Here is a 12,021-nt window from a genome sequence, read left to right as displayed (position 1 = left end):
CTACATTTAGCTCTTTCTTCATTTGTTTCTTGCTGTTACAGCTAATGAAGATTGAATCTGAAAGACTCAGGAGATGAATTACAGAGTATTTGAACTGAAACCTGGTCAACTGCTTGGAAGATAGCTATGCTCACAAGTATACCACCAACACTCACGTGATCCACTGTGGCCTGGCAACATCGACCTGTCAATGCATATTCTCACCGTCATTGCTGGCGACTGCAAAACAATGTCTTGAAATAAATGGCTCGTTGGTCTAGGGGTATGATTCTCGCTTTGGGTGCGAGAGGTCCCGGGTTCAAATCCCGGACGAGCCCTTTTGAAGAGCCTTTAACAATGTGAGACAGGCGGATCTTGGGCAACTGGTTGGAGGGGCGACTGCTACCACTGGAGCGCAGGACCAGGTGGACAAGTGATTAAGGCAATGGACTGCTAATCCATTGTGCTCTGCACTAGTGGGTTCAGCATCGCACAACATGTATTAATTTCTTCCTTGGTTAAAAACCTGTCCTTTTACCGGGACATAGGTTACCTTCAGACGAGTCCCTTGACACTTGTGGGGGTCGTAGAGCAAAACTGAGAACAGCATTGTGTTTGTGAGAGTCTCCCCTTTCCAAAGAATGGGCAAACTATTTTGTAGGTCAAACCGTTCTGAAGCTATAGACATTTGTATGAGAAGACAGATTTTAGGGATGTGTCATGTTTTGACAAACATTGCTCTCGCTCTGCCACATTTCACCAAAAATGCAGAGGTGTAACATCAGCAGTTATGGTAGGACTGAGAAGCATCCAGTGCAAAATGTGTGACATTTCTAATTTAAAACTGAGAGATTCCAATGTTTTTTTGTTTTTTTATTCACATACCGGTGCGTCAATCGGATCAAATGAAATGAGATCCAATTGATTTTGATGTCTACTTTTTAATTGTTATAATCTACATTTAGCTCTTTCTTCATTTGTTTCTTGCTGTTACAGCTAATGAAGATTGAATCTGAAAGACTCAGGAGATGAATTACAGAGTATTTGAACTGAAACCTGGTCAACTGCTTGGAAGATAGCTATGCTCACAAGTATACCACCAACACTCACGTGATCCACTGTGGCCTGGCAACATCGACCTGTCAATGCATATTCTCACCGTCATTGCTGGCGACTGCAAAACAATGTCTTGAAATAAATGGCTCGTTGGTCTAGGGGTATGATTCTCGCTTTGGGTGCGAGAGGTCCCGGGTTCAAATCCCGGACGAGCCCTTTTGAAGAGCCTTTAACAATGTGAGACAGGCGGATCTTGGGCAACTGGTTGGAGGGGCGACTGCTACCACTGGAGCGCAGGACCAGGTGGACAAGTGATTAAGGCAATGGACTGCTAATCCATTGTGCTCTGCACTAGTGGGTTCAGCATCGCACAACATGTATTAATTTCTTCCTTGGTTAAAAAACCTGTCCTTTTACCGGGACATAGGTTACCTTCAGACGAGTCCCTTGACACTTGTGGGGGTCGTAGAGCAAAACTGAGAACAGCATTGTGTTTGTGAGAGTCTCCCCTTTCCAAAGAATGGGCAAACTATTTTGTAGGTCAAACCGTTCTGAAGCTATAGACATTTGTATGAGAAGACAGATTTTAGGGATGTGTCATGTTTTGACAAACATTGCTCTCGCTCTGCCACATTTCACCAAAAATGCAGAGGTGTAACATCAGCAGTTATGGTAGGACTGAGAAGCATCCAGTGCAAAATGTGTGACATTTCTAATTTAAAACTGAGAGATTCCAATGTTTTTTTGTTTTTTTATTCACATACCGGTGCGTCAATCGGATCAAATGAAATGAGATCCAATTGATTTTGATGTCTACTTTTTAATTGTTAAAATCTACATTTAGCTCTTTCTTCATTTGTTTCTTGCTGTTACAGCTAATGAAGATTGAATCTGAAAGACTCAGGAGATGAATTACAGAGTATTTGAACTGAAACCTGGTCAACTGCTTGGAAGATAGCTATGCTCACAAGTATACCACCAACACTCACGTGATCCACTGTGGCCTGGCAACATCGACCTGTCAATGCATATTCTCACCGTCATTGCTGGCGACTGCAAAACAATGTCTTGAAATAAATGGCTCGTTGGTCTAGGGGTATGATTCTCGCTTTGGGTGCGAGAGGTCCCGGGTTCAAATCCCGGACGAGCCCTTTTGAAGAGCCTTTAACAATGTGAGACAGGCGGATCTTGGGCAACTGGTTGGAGGGGCGACTGCTACCACTGGAGCGCAGGACCAGGTGGACAAGTGATTAAGGCAATGGACTGCTAATCCATTGTGCTCTGCACTAGTGGGTTCAGCATCGCACAACATGTATTAATTTCTTCCTTGGTTAAAAAACCTGTCCTTTTACCGGGACATAGGTTACCTTCAGACGAGTCCCTTGACACTTGTGGGGGTCGTAGAGCAAAACTGAGAACAGCATTGTGTTTGTGAGAGTCTCCCCTTTCCAAAGAATGGGCAAACTATTTTGTAGGTCAAACCGTTCTGAAGCTATAGACATTTGTATGAGAAGACAGATTTTAGGGATGTGTCATGTTTTGACAAACATTGCTCTCGCTCTGCCACATTTCACCAAAAATGCAGAGGTGTAACATCAGCAGTTATGGTAGGACTGAGAAGCATCCAGTGCAAAATGTGTGACATTTCTAATTTAAAACTGAGAGATTCCAATGTTTTTTTGTTTTTTTATTCACATACCGGTGCGTCAATCGGATCAAATGAAATGAGATCCAATTGATTTTGATGTCTACTTTTTAATTGTTAAAATCTACATTTAGCTCTTTCTTCATTTGTTTCTTGCTGTTACAGCTAATGAAGATTGAATCTGAAAGACTCAGGAGATGAATTACAGAGTATTTGAACTGAAACCTGGTCAACTGCTTGGAAGATAGCTATGCTCACAAGTATACCACCAACACTCACGTGATCCACTGTGGCCTGGCAACATCGACCTGTCAATGCATATTCTCACCGTCATTGCTGGCGACTGCAAAACAATGTCTTGAAATAAATGGCTCGTTGGTCTAGGGTATGATTCTCGCTTTGGGTGCGAGAGGTCCCGGGTTCAAATCCCGGACGAGCCCTTTTGAAGAGCCTTTAACAATACAGGCGGATCTTGGGCAACTGGTTGGAGGGGCGACTGCTACCACTGGAGCGCAGGACCAGGTGGACAAGTGATTAAGGCAATGGACTGCTAATCCATTGTGCTCTGCACTAGTGGGTTCAGCATCGCACAACATGTATTAATTTCTTCCTTGGTTAAAAAACCTGTCCTTTTACCGGGACATAGGTTACCTTCAGACGAGTCCCTTGACACTTGTGGGGGTCGTAGAGCAAAACTGAGAACAGCATTGTGTTTGTGAGAGTCTCCCCTTTCCAAAGAATGGGCAAACTATTTTGTAGGTCAAACCGTTCTGAAGCTATAGACATTTGTATGAGAAGACAGATTTTAGGGATGTGTCATGTTTTGACAAACATTGCTCTCGCTCTGCCACATTTCACCAAAAATGCAGAGGTGTAACATCAGCAGTTATGGTAGGACTGAGAAGCATCCAGTGCAAAATGTGTGACATTTCTAATTTAAAACTGAGAGATTCCAATGTTTTTTTGTTTTTTTATTCACATACCGGTGCGTCAATCGGATCAAATGAAATGAGATCCAATTGATTTTGATGTCTACTTTTTAATTGTTATAATCTACATTTAGCTCTTTCTTCATTTGTTTCTTGCTGTTACAGCTAATGAAGATTGAATCTGAAAGACTCAGGAGATGAATTACAGAGTATTTGAACTGAAACCTGGTCAACTGCTTGGAAGATAGCTATGCTCACAAGTATACCACCAACACTCACGTGATCCACTGTGGCCTGGCAACATCGACCTGTCAATGCATATTCTCACCGTCATTGCTGGCGACTGCAAAACAATGTCTTGAAATAAATGGCTCGTTGGTCTAGGGGTATGATTCTCGCTTTGGGTGCGAGAGGTCCCGGGTTCAAATCCCGGACGAGCCCTTTTGAAGAGCCTTTAACAATGTGAGACAGGCGGATCTTGGGCAACTGGTTGGAGGGGCGACTGCTACCACTGGAGCGCAGGACCAGGTGGACAAGTGATTAAGGCAATGGACTGCTAATCCATTGTGCTCTGCACTAGTGGGTTCAGCATCGCACAACATGTATTAATTTCTTCCTTGGTTAAAAACCTGTCCTTTTACCGGGACATAGGTTACCTTCAGACGAGTCCCTTGACACTTGTGGGGGTCGTAGAGCAAAACTGAGAACAGCATTGTGTTTGTGAGAGTCTCCCCTTTCCAAAGAATGGGCAAACTATTTTGTAGGTCAAACCGTTCTGAAGCTATAGACATTTGTATGAGAAGACAGATTTTAGGGATGTGTCATGTTTTGACAAACATTGCTCTCGCTCTGCCACATTTCACCAAAAATGCAGAGGTGTAACATCAGCAGTTATGGTAGGACTGAGAAGCATCCAGTGCAAAATGTGTGACATTTCTAATTTAAAACTGAGAGATTCCAATGTTTTTTTGTTTTTTTATTCACATACCGGTGCGTCAATCGGATCAAATGAAATGAGATCCAATTGATTTTGATGTCTACTTTTTAATTGTTAAAATCTACATTTAGCTCTTTCTTCATTTGTTTCTTGCTGTTACAGCTAATGAAGATTGAATCTGAAAGACTCAGGAGATGAATTACAGAGTATTTGAACTGAAACCTGGTCAACTGCTTGGAAGATAGCTATGCTCACAAGTATACCACCAACACTCACGTGATCCACTGTGGCCTGGCAACATCGACCTGTCAATGCATATTCTCACCGTCATTGCTGGCGACTGCAAAACAATGTCTTGAAATAAATGGCTCGTTGGTCTAGGGGTATGATTCTCGCTTTGGGTGCGAGAGGTCCCGGGTTCAAATCCCGGACGAGCCCTTTTGAAGAGCCTTTAACAATGTGAGACAGGCGGATCTTGGGCAACTGGTTGGAGGGGCGACTGCTACCACTGGAGCGCAGGACCAGGTGGACAAGTGATTAAGGCAATGGACTGCTAATCCATTGTGCTCTGCACTAGTGGGTTCAGCATCGCACAACATGTATTAATTTCTTCCTTGGTTAAAAAACCTGTCCTTTTACCGGGACATAGGTTACCTTCAGACGAGTCCCTTGACACTTGTGGGGGTCGTAGAGCAAAACTGAGAACAGCATTGTGTTTGTGAGAGTCTCCCCTTTCCAAAGAATGGGCAAACTATTTTGTAGGTCAAACCGTTCTGAAGCTATAGACATTTGTATGAGAAGACAGATTTTAGGGATGTGTCATGTTTTGACAAACATTGCTCTCGCTCTGCCACATTTCACCAAAAATGCAGAGGTGTAACATCAGCAGTTATGGTAGGACTGAGAAGCATCCAGTGCAAAATGTGTGACATTTCTAATTTAAAACTGAGAGATTCCAATGTTTTTTTGTTTTTTTATTCACATACCGGTGCGTCAATCGGATCAAATGAAATGAGATCCAATTGATTTTGATGTCTACTTTTTAATTGTTAAAATCTACATTTAGCTCTTTCTTCATTTGTTTCTTGCTGTTACAGCTAATGAAGATTGAATCTGAAAGACTCAGGAGATGAATTACAGAGTATTTGAACTGAAACCTGGTCAACTGCTTGGAAGATAGCTATGCTCACAAGTATACCACCAACACTCACGTGATCCACTGTGGCCTGGCAACATCGACCTGTCAATGCATATTCTCACCGTCATTGCTGGCGACTGCAAAACAATGTCTTGAAATAAATGGCTCGTTGGTCTAGGGGTATGATTCTCGCTTTGGGTGCGAGAGGTCCCGGGTTCAAATCCCGGACGAGCCCTTTTGAAGAGCCTTTAACAATGTGAGACAGGCGGATCTTGGGCAACTGGTTGGAGGGGCGACTGCTACCACTGGAGCGCAGGACCAGGTGGACAAGTGATTAAGGCAATGGACTGCTAATCCATTGTGCTCTGCACTAGTGGGTTCAGCATCGCACAACATGTATTAATTTCTTCCTTGGTTAAAAAACCTGTCCTTTTACCGGGACATAGGTTACCTTCAGACGAGTCCCTTGACACTTGTGGGGGTCGTAGAGCAAAACTGAGAACAGCATTGTGTTTGTGAGAGTCTCCCCTTTCCAAAGAATGGGCAAACTATTTTGTAGGTCAAACCGTTCTGAAGCTATAGACATTTGTATGAGAAGACAGATTTTAGGGATGTGTCATGTTTTGACAAACATTGCTCTCGCTCTGCCACATTTCACCAAAAATGCAGAGGTGTAACATCAGCAGTTATGGTAGGACTGAGAAGCATCCAGTGCAAAATGTGTGACATTTCTAATTTAAAACTGAGAGATTCCAATGTTTTTTTGTTTTTTTATTCACATACCGGTGCGTCAATCGGATCAAATGAAATGAGATCCAATTGATTTTGATGTCTACTTTTTAATTGTTAAAATCTACATTTAGCTCTTTCTTCATTTGTTTCTTGCTGTTACAGCTAATGAAGATTGAATCTGAAAGACTCAGGAGATGAATTACAGAGTATTTGAACTGAAACCTGGTCAACTGCTTGGAAGATAGCTATGCTCACAAGTATACCACCAACACTCACGTGATCCACTGTGGCCTGGCAACATCGACCTGTCAATGCATATTCTCACCGTCATTGCTGGCGACTGCAAAACAATGTCTTGAAATAAATGGCTCGTTGGTCTAGGGGTATGATTCTCGCTTTGGGTGCGAGAGGTCCCGGGTTCAAATCCCGGACGAGCCCTTTTGAAGAGCCTTTAACAATGTGAGACAGGCGGATCTTGGGCAACTGGTTGGAGGGGCGACTGCTACCACTGGAGCGCAGGACCAGGTGGACAAGTGATTAAGGCAATGGACTGCTAATCCATTGTGCTCTGCACTAGTGGGTTCAGCATCGCACAACATGTATTAATTTCTTCCTTGGTTAAAAAACCTGTCCTTTTACCGGGACATAGGTTACCTTCAGACGAGTCCCTTGACACTTGTGGGGGTCGTAGAGCAAAACTGAGAACAGCATTGTGTTTGTGAGAGTCTCCCCTTTCCAAAGAATGGGCAAACTATTTTGTAGGTCAAACCGTTCTGAAGCTATAGACATTTGTATGAGAAGACAGATTTTAGGGATGTGTCATGTTTTGACAAACATTGCTCTCGCTCTGCCACATTTCACCAAAAATGCAGAGGTGTAACATCAGCAGTTATGGTAGGACTGAGAAGCATCCAGTGCAAAATGTGTGACATTTCTAATTTAAAACTGAGAGATTCCAATGTTTTTTTGTTTTTTTATTCACATACCGGTGCGTCAATCGGATCAAATGAAATGAGATCCAATTGATTTTGATGTCTACTTTTTAATTGTTAAAATCTACATTTAGCTCTTTCTTCATTTGTTTCTTGCTGTTACAGCTAATGAAGATTGAATCTGAAAGACTCAGGAGATGAATTACAGAGTATTTGAACTGAAACCTGGTCAACTGCTTGGAAGATAGCTATGCTCACAAGTATACCACCAACACTCACGTGATCCACTGTGGCCTGGCAACATCGACCTGTCAATGCATATTCTCACCGTCATTGCTGGCGACTGCAAAACAATGTCTTGAAATAAATGGCTCGTTGGTCTAGGGGTATGATTCTCGCTTTGGGTGCGAGAGGTCCCGGGTTCAAATCCCGGACGAGCCCTTTTGAAGAGCCTTTAACAATGTGAGACAGGCGGATCTTGGGCAACTGGTTGGAGGGGCGACTGCTACCACTGGAGCGCAGGACCAGGTGGACAAGTGATTAAGGCAATGGACTGCTAATCCATTGTGCTCTGCACTAGTGGGTTCAGCATCGCACAACATGTATTAATTTCTTCCTTGGTTAAAAAACCTGTCCTTTTACCGGGACATAGGTTACCTTCAGACGAGTCCCTTGACACTTGTGGGGGTCGTAGAGCAAAACTGAGAACAGCATTGTGTTTGTGAGAGTCTCCCCTTTCCAAAGAATGGGCAAACTATTTTGTAGGTCAAACCGTTCTGAAGCTATAGACATTTGTATGAGAAGACAGATTTTAGGGATGTGTCATGTTTTGACAAACATTGCTCTCGCTCTGCCACATTTCACCAAAAATGCAGAGGTGTAACATCAGCAGTTATGGTAGGACTGAGAAGCATCCAGTGCAAAATGTGTGACATTTCTAATTTAAAACTGAGAGATTCCAATGTTTTTTTGTTTTTTTATTCACATACCGGTGCGTCAATCGGATCAAATGAAATGAGATCCAATTGATTTTGATGTCTACTTTTTAATTGTTAAAATCTACATTTAGCTCTTTCTTCATTTGTTTCTTGCTGTTACAGCTAATGAAGATTGAATCTGAAAGACTCAGGAGATGAATTACAGAGTATTTGAACTGAAACCTGGTCAACTGCTTGGAAGATAGCTATGCTCACAAGTATACCACCAACACTCACGTGATCCACTGTGGCCTGGCAACATCGACCTGTCAATGCATATTCTCACCGTCATTGCTGGCGACTGCAAAACAATGTCTTGAAATAAATGGCTCGTTGGTCTAGGGGTATGATTCTCGCTTTGGGTGCGAGAGGTCCCGGGTTCAAATCCCGGACGAGCCCTTTTGAAGAGCCTTTAACAATGTGAGACAGGCGGATCTTGGGCAACTGGTTGGAGGGGCGACTGCTACCACTGGAGCGCAGGACCAGGTGGACAAGTGATTAAGGCAATGGACTGCTAATCCATTGTGCTCTGCACTAGTGGGTTCAGCATCGCACAACATGTATTAATTTCTTCCTTGGTTAAAAAACCTGTCCTTTTACCGGGACATAGGTTACCTTCAGACGAGTCCCTTGACACTTGTGGGGGTCGTAGAGCAAAACTGAGAACAGCATTGTGTTTGTGAGAGTCTCCCCTTTCCAAAGAATGGGCAAACTATTTTGTAGGTCAAACCGTTCTGAAGCTATAGACATTTGTATGAGAAGACAGATTTTAGGGATGTGTCATGTTTTGACAAACATTGCTCTCGCTCTGCCACATTTCACCAAAAATGCAGAGGTGTAACATCAGCAGTTATGGTAGGACTGAGAAGCATCCAGTGCAAAATGTGTGACATTTCTAATTTAAAACTGAGAGATTCCAATGTTTTTTTGTTTTTTTATTCACATACCGGTGCGTCAATCGGATCAAATGAAATGAGATCCAATTGATTTTGATGTCTACTTTTTAATTGTTAAAATCTACATTTAGCTCTTTCTTCATTTGTTTCTTGCTGTTACAGCTAATGAAGATTGAATCTGAAAGACTCAGGAGATGAATTACAGAGTATTTGAACTGAAACCTGGTCAACTGCTTGGAAGATAGCTATGCTCACAAGTATACCACCAACACTCACGTGATCCACTGTGGCCTGGCAACATCGACCTGTCAATGCATATTCTCACCGTCATTGCTGGCGACTGCAAAACAATGTCTTGAAATAAATGGCTCGTTGGTCTAGGGGTATGATTCTCGCTTTGGGTGCGAGAGGTCCCGGGTTCAAATCCCGGACGAGCCCTTTTGAAGAGCCTTTAACAATGTGAGACAGGCGGATCTTGGGCAACTGGTTGGAGGGGCGACTGCTACCACTGGAGCGCAGGACCAGGTGGACAAGTGATTAAGGCAATGGACTGCTAATCCATTGTGCTCTGCACTAGTGGGTTCAGCATCGCACAACATGTATTAATTTCTTCCTTGGTTAAAAAACCTGTCCTTTTACCGGGACATAGGTTACCTTCAGACGAGTCCCTTGACACTTGTGGGGGTCGTAGAGCAAAACTGAGAACAGCATTGTGTTTGTGAGAGTCTCCCCTTTCCAAAGAATGGGCAAACTATTTTGTAGGTCAAACCGTTCTGAAGCTATAGACATTTGTATGAGAAGACAGATTTTAGGGATGTGTCATGTTTTGACAAACATTGCTCTCGCTCTGCCACATTTCACCAAAAATGCAGAGGTGTAACATCAGCAGTTATGGTAGGACTGAGAAGCATCCAGTGCAAAATGTGTGACATTTCTAATTTAAAACTGAGAGATTCCAATGTTTTTTTGTTTTTTTATTCACATACCGGTGCGTCAATCGGATCAAATGAAATGAGATCCAATTGATTTTGATGTCTACTTTTTAATTGTTAAAATCTACATTTAGCTCTTTCTTCATTTGTTTCTTGCTGTTACAGCTAATGAAGATTGAATCTGAAAGACTCAGGAGATGAATTACAGAGTATTTGAACTGAAACCTGGTCAACTGCTTGGAAGATAGCTATGCTCACAAGTATACCACCAACACTCACGTGATCCACTGTGGCCTGGCAACATCGACCTGTCAATGCATATTCTCACCGTCATTGCTGGCGACTGCAAAACAATGTCTTGAAATAAATGGCTCGTTGGTCTAGGGGTATGATTCTCGCTTTGGGTGCGAGAGGTCCCGGGTTCAAATCCCGGACGAGCCCTTTTGAAGAGCCTTTAACAATGTGAGACAGGCGGATCTTGGGCAACTGGTTGGAGGGGCGACTGCTACCACTGGAGCGCAGGACCAGGTGGACAAGTGATTAAGGCAATGGACTGCTAATCCATTGTGCTCTGCACTAGTGGGTTCAGCATCGCACAACATGTATTAATTTCTTCCTTGGTTAAAAAACCTGTCCTTTTACCGGGACATAGGTTACCTTCAGACAGAGTCCCTTGACACTTGTGGGGGTCGTAGAGCAAAACTGAGAACAGCATTGTGTTTGTGAGAGTCTCCCCTTTCCAAAGAATGGGCAAACTATTTTGTAGGTCAAACCGTTCTGAAGCTATAGACATTTGTATGAGAAGACAGATTTTAGGGATGTGTCATGTTTTGACAAACATTGCTCTCGCTCTGCCACATTTCACCAAAAATGCAGAGGTGTAACATCAGCAGTTATGGTAGGACTGAGAAGCATCCAGTGCAAAATGTGTGACATTTCTAATTTAAAACTGAGAGATTCCAATGTTTTTTTGTTTTTTTATTCACATACCGGTGCGTCAATCGGATCAAATGAAATGAGATCCAATTGATTTTGATGTCTACTTTTTAATTGTTAAAATCTACATTTAGCTCTTTCTTCATTTGTTTCTTGCTGTTACAGCTAATGAAGATTGAATCTGAAAGACTCAGGAGATGAATTACAGAGTATTTGAACTGAAACCTGGTCAACTGCTTGGAAGATAGCTATGCTCACAAGTATACCACCAACACTCACGTGATCCACTGTGGCCTGGCAACATCGACCTGTCAATGCATATTCTCACCGTCATTGCTGGCGACTGCAAAACAATGTCTTGAAATAAATGGCTCGTTGGTCTAGGGGTATGATTCTCGCTTTGGGTGCGAGAGGTCCCGGGTTCAAATCCCGGACGAGCCCTTTTGAAGAGCCTTTAACAATGTGAGACAGGCGGATCTTGGGCAACTGGTTGGAGGGGCGACTGCTACCACTGGAGCGCAGGACCAGGTGGACAAGTGATTAAGGCAATGGACTGCTAATCCATTGTGCTCTGCACTAGTGGGTTCAGCATCGCACAACATGTATTAATTTCTTCCTTGGTTAAAAAACCTGTCCTTTTACCGGGACATAGGTTACCTTCAGACGAGTCCCTTGACACTTGTGGGGGTCGTAGAGCAAAACTGAGAACAGCATTGTGTTTGTGAGAGTCTCCCCTTTCCAAAGAATGGGCAAACTATTTTGTAGGTCAAACCGTTCTGAAGCTATAGACATTTGTATGAGAAGACAGATTTTAGGGATGTGTCATGTTTTGACAAACATTGCTCTCGCTCTGCCACATTTCACCAAAAATGCAGAGGTGTAACATCAGCAGTTATGGTAGGACTGAGAAGCATCCAGTGCAAAATGTGTGA

General features: G+C 43.0%; 13 non-coding genes across 13 annotated transcripts; all 13 read left to right on the top strand.

The window, feature by feature from the left end:
• Positions 1–245: 245 nt before the first annotated feature.
• On the top strand, positions 246–317 carry trnap-ugg. Its single transcript has one exon. It is a non-coding gene; the product is annotated as a tRNA-Pro (tRNA).
• Positions 318–1,179: 862 nt separating this feature from the next.
• Positions 1,180–1,251, top strand: trnap-ugg. The gene has a single exon. It is a non-coding gene; the product is annotated as a tRNA-Pro (tRNA).
• Positions 1,252–2,114: 863 nt separating this feature from the next.
• trnap-ugg lies at positions 2,115–2,186 on the top strand. Its single transcript has one exon. It is a non-coding gene; the product is annotated as a tRNA-Pro (tRNA).
• Positions 2,187–3,049: 863 nt separating this feature from the next.
• On the top strand, positions 3,050–3,120 carry trnap-ugg. Its single transcript has one exon. It is a non-coding gene; the product is annotated as a tRNA-Pro (tRNA).
• An 858-nt stretch (positions 3,121–3,978) lies between these two features.
• Positions 3,979–4,050, top strand: trnap-ugg. Its single transcript has one exon. It is a non-coding gene; the product is annotated as a tRNA-Pro (tRNA).
• An 862-nt stretch (positions 4,051–4,912) lies between these two features.
• On the top strand, positions 4,913–4,984 carry trnap-ugg. The gene has a single exon. It is a non-coding gene; the product is annotated as a tRNA-Pro (tRNA).
• Positions 4,985–5,847: 863 nt separating this feature from the next.
• Positions 5,848–5,919, top strand: trnap-ugg. Its single transcript has one exon. It is a non-coding gene; the product is annotated as a tRNA-Pro (tRNA).
• An 863-nt stretch (positions 5,920–6,782) lies between these two features.
• On the top strand, positions 6,783–6,854 carry trnap-ugg. Its single transcript has one exon. It is a non-coding gene; the product is annotated as a tRNA-Pro (tRNA).
• Positions 6,855–7,717: 863 nt separating this feature from the next.
• On the top strand, positions 7,718–7,789 carry trnap-ugg. The gene has a single exon. It is a non-coding gene; the product is annotated as a tRNA-Pro (tRNA).
• An 863-nt stretch (positions 7,790–8,652) lies between these two features.
• Positions 8,653–8,724, top strand: trnap-ugg. Its single transcript has one exon. It is a non-coding gene; the product is annotated as a tRNA-Pro (tRNA).
• An 863-nt stretch (positions 8,725–9,587) lies between these two features.
• Positions 9,588–9,659, top strand: trnap-ugg. The gene has a single exon. It is a non-coding gene; the product is annotated as a tRNA-Pro (tRNA).
• An 863-nt stretch (positions 9,660–10,522) lies between these two features.
• Positions 10,523–10,594, top strand: trnap-ugg. The gene has a single exon. It is a non-coding gene; the product is annotated as a tRNA-Pro (tRNA).
• An 864-nt stretch (positions 10,595–11,458) lies between these two features.
• On the top strand, positions 11,459–11,530 carry trnap-ugg. Its single transcript has one exon. It is a non-coding gene; the product is annotated as a tRNA-Pro (tRNA).
• Positions 11,531–12,021: the final 491 nt, after the last annotated feature.

The sequence above is a fragment of the Oncorhynchus mykiss genome, unplaced genomic scaffold (genome assembly GCF_013265735.2).
Source record: "Oncorhynchus mykiss isolate Arlee unplaced genomic scaffold, USDA_OmykA_1.1 un_scaffold_421, whole genome shotgun sequence".
Classification (NCBI taxonomy): Eukaryota; Metazoa; Chordata; class Actinopteri; order Salmoniformes; family Salmonidae; genus Oncorhynchus; species Oncorhynchus mykiss.
Note: the sequence above shows the minus strand (reverse complement) of the source record. Positions and strands in the feature narration are given on the sequence as shown.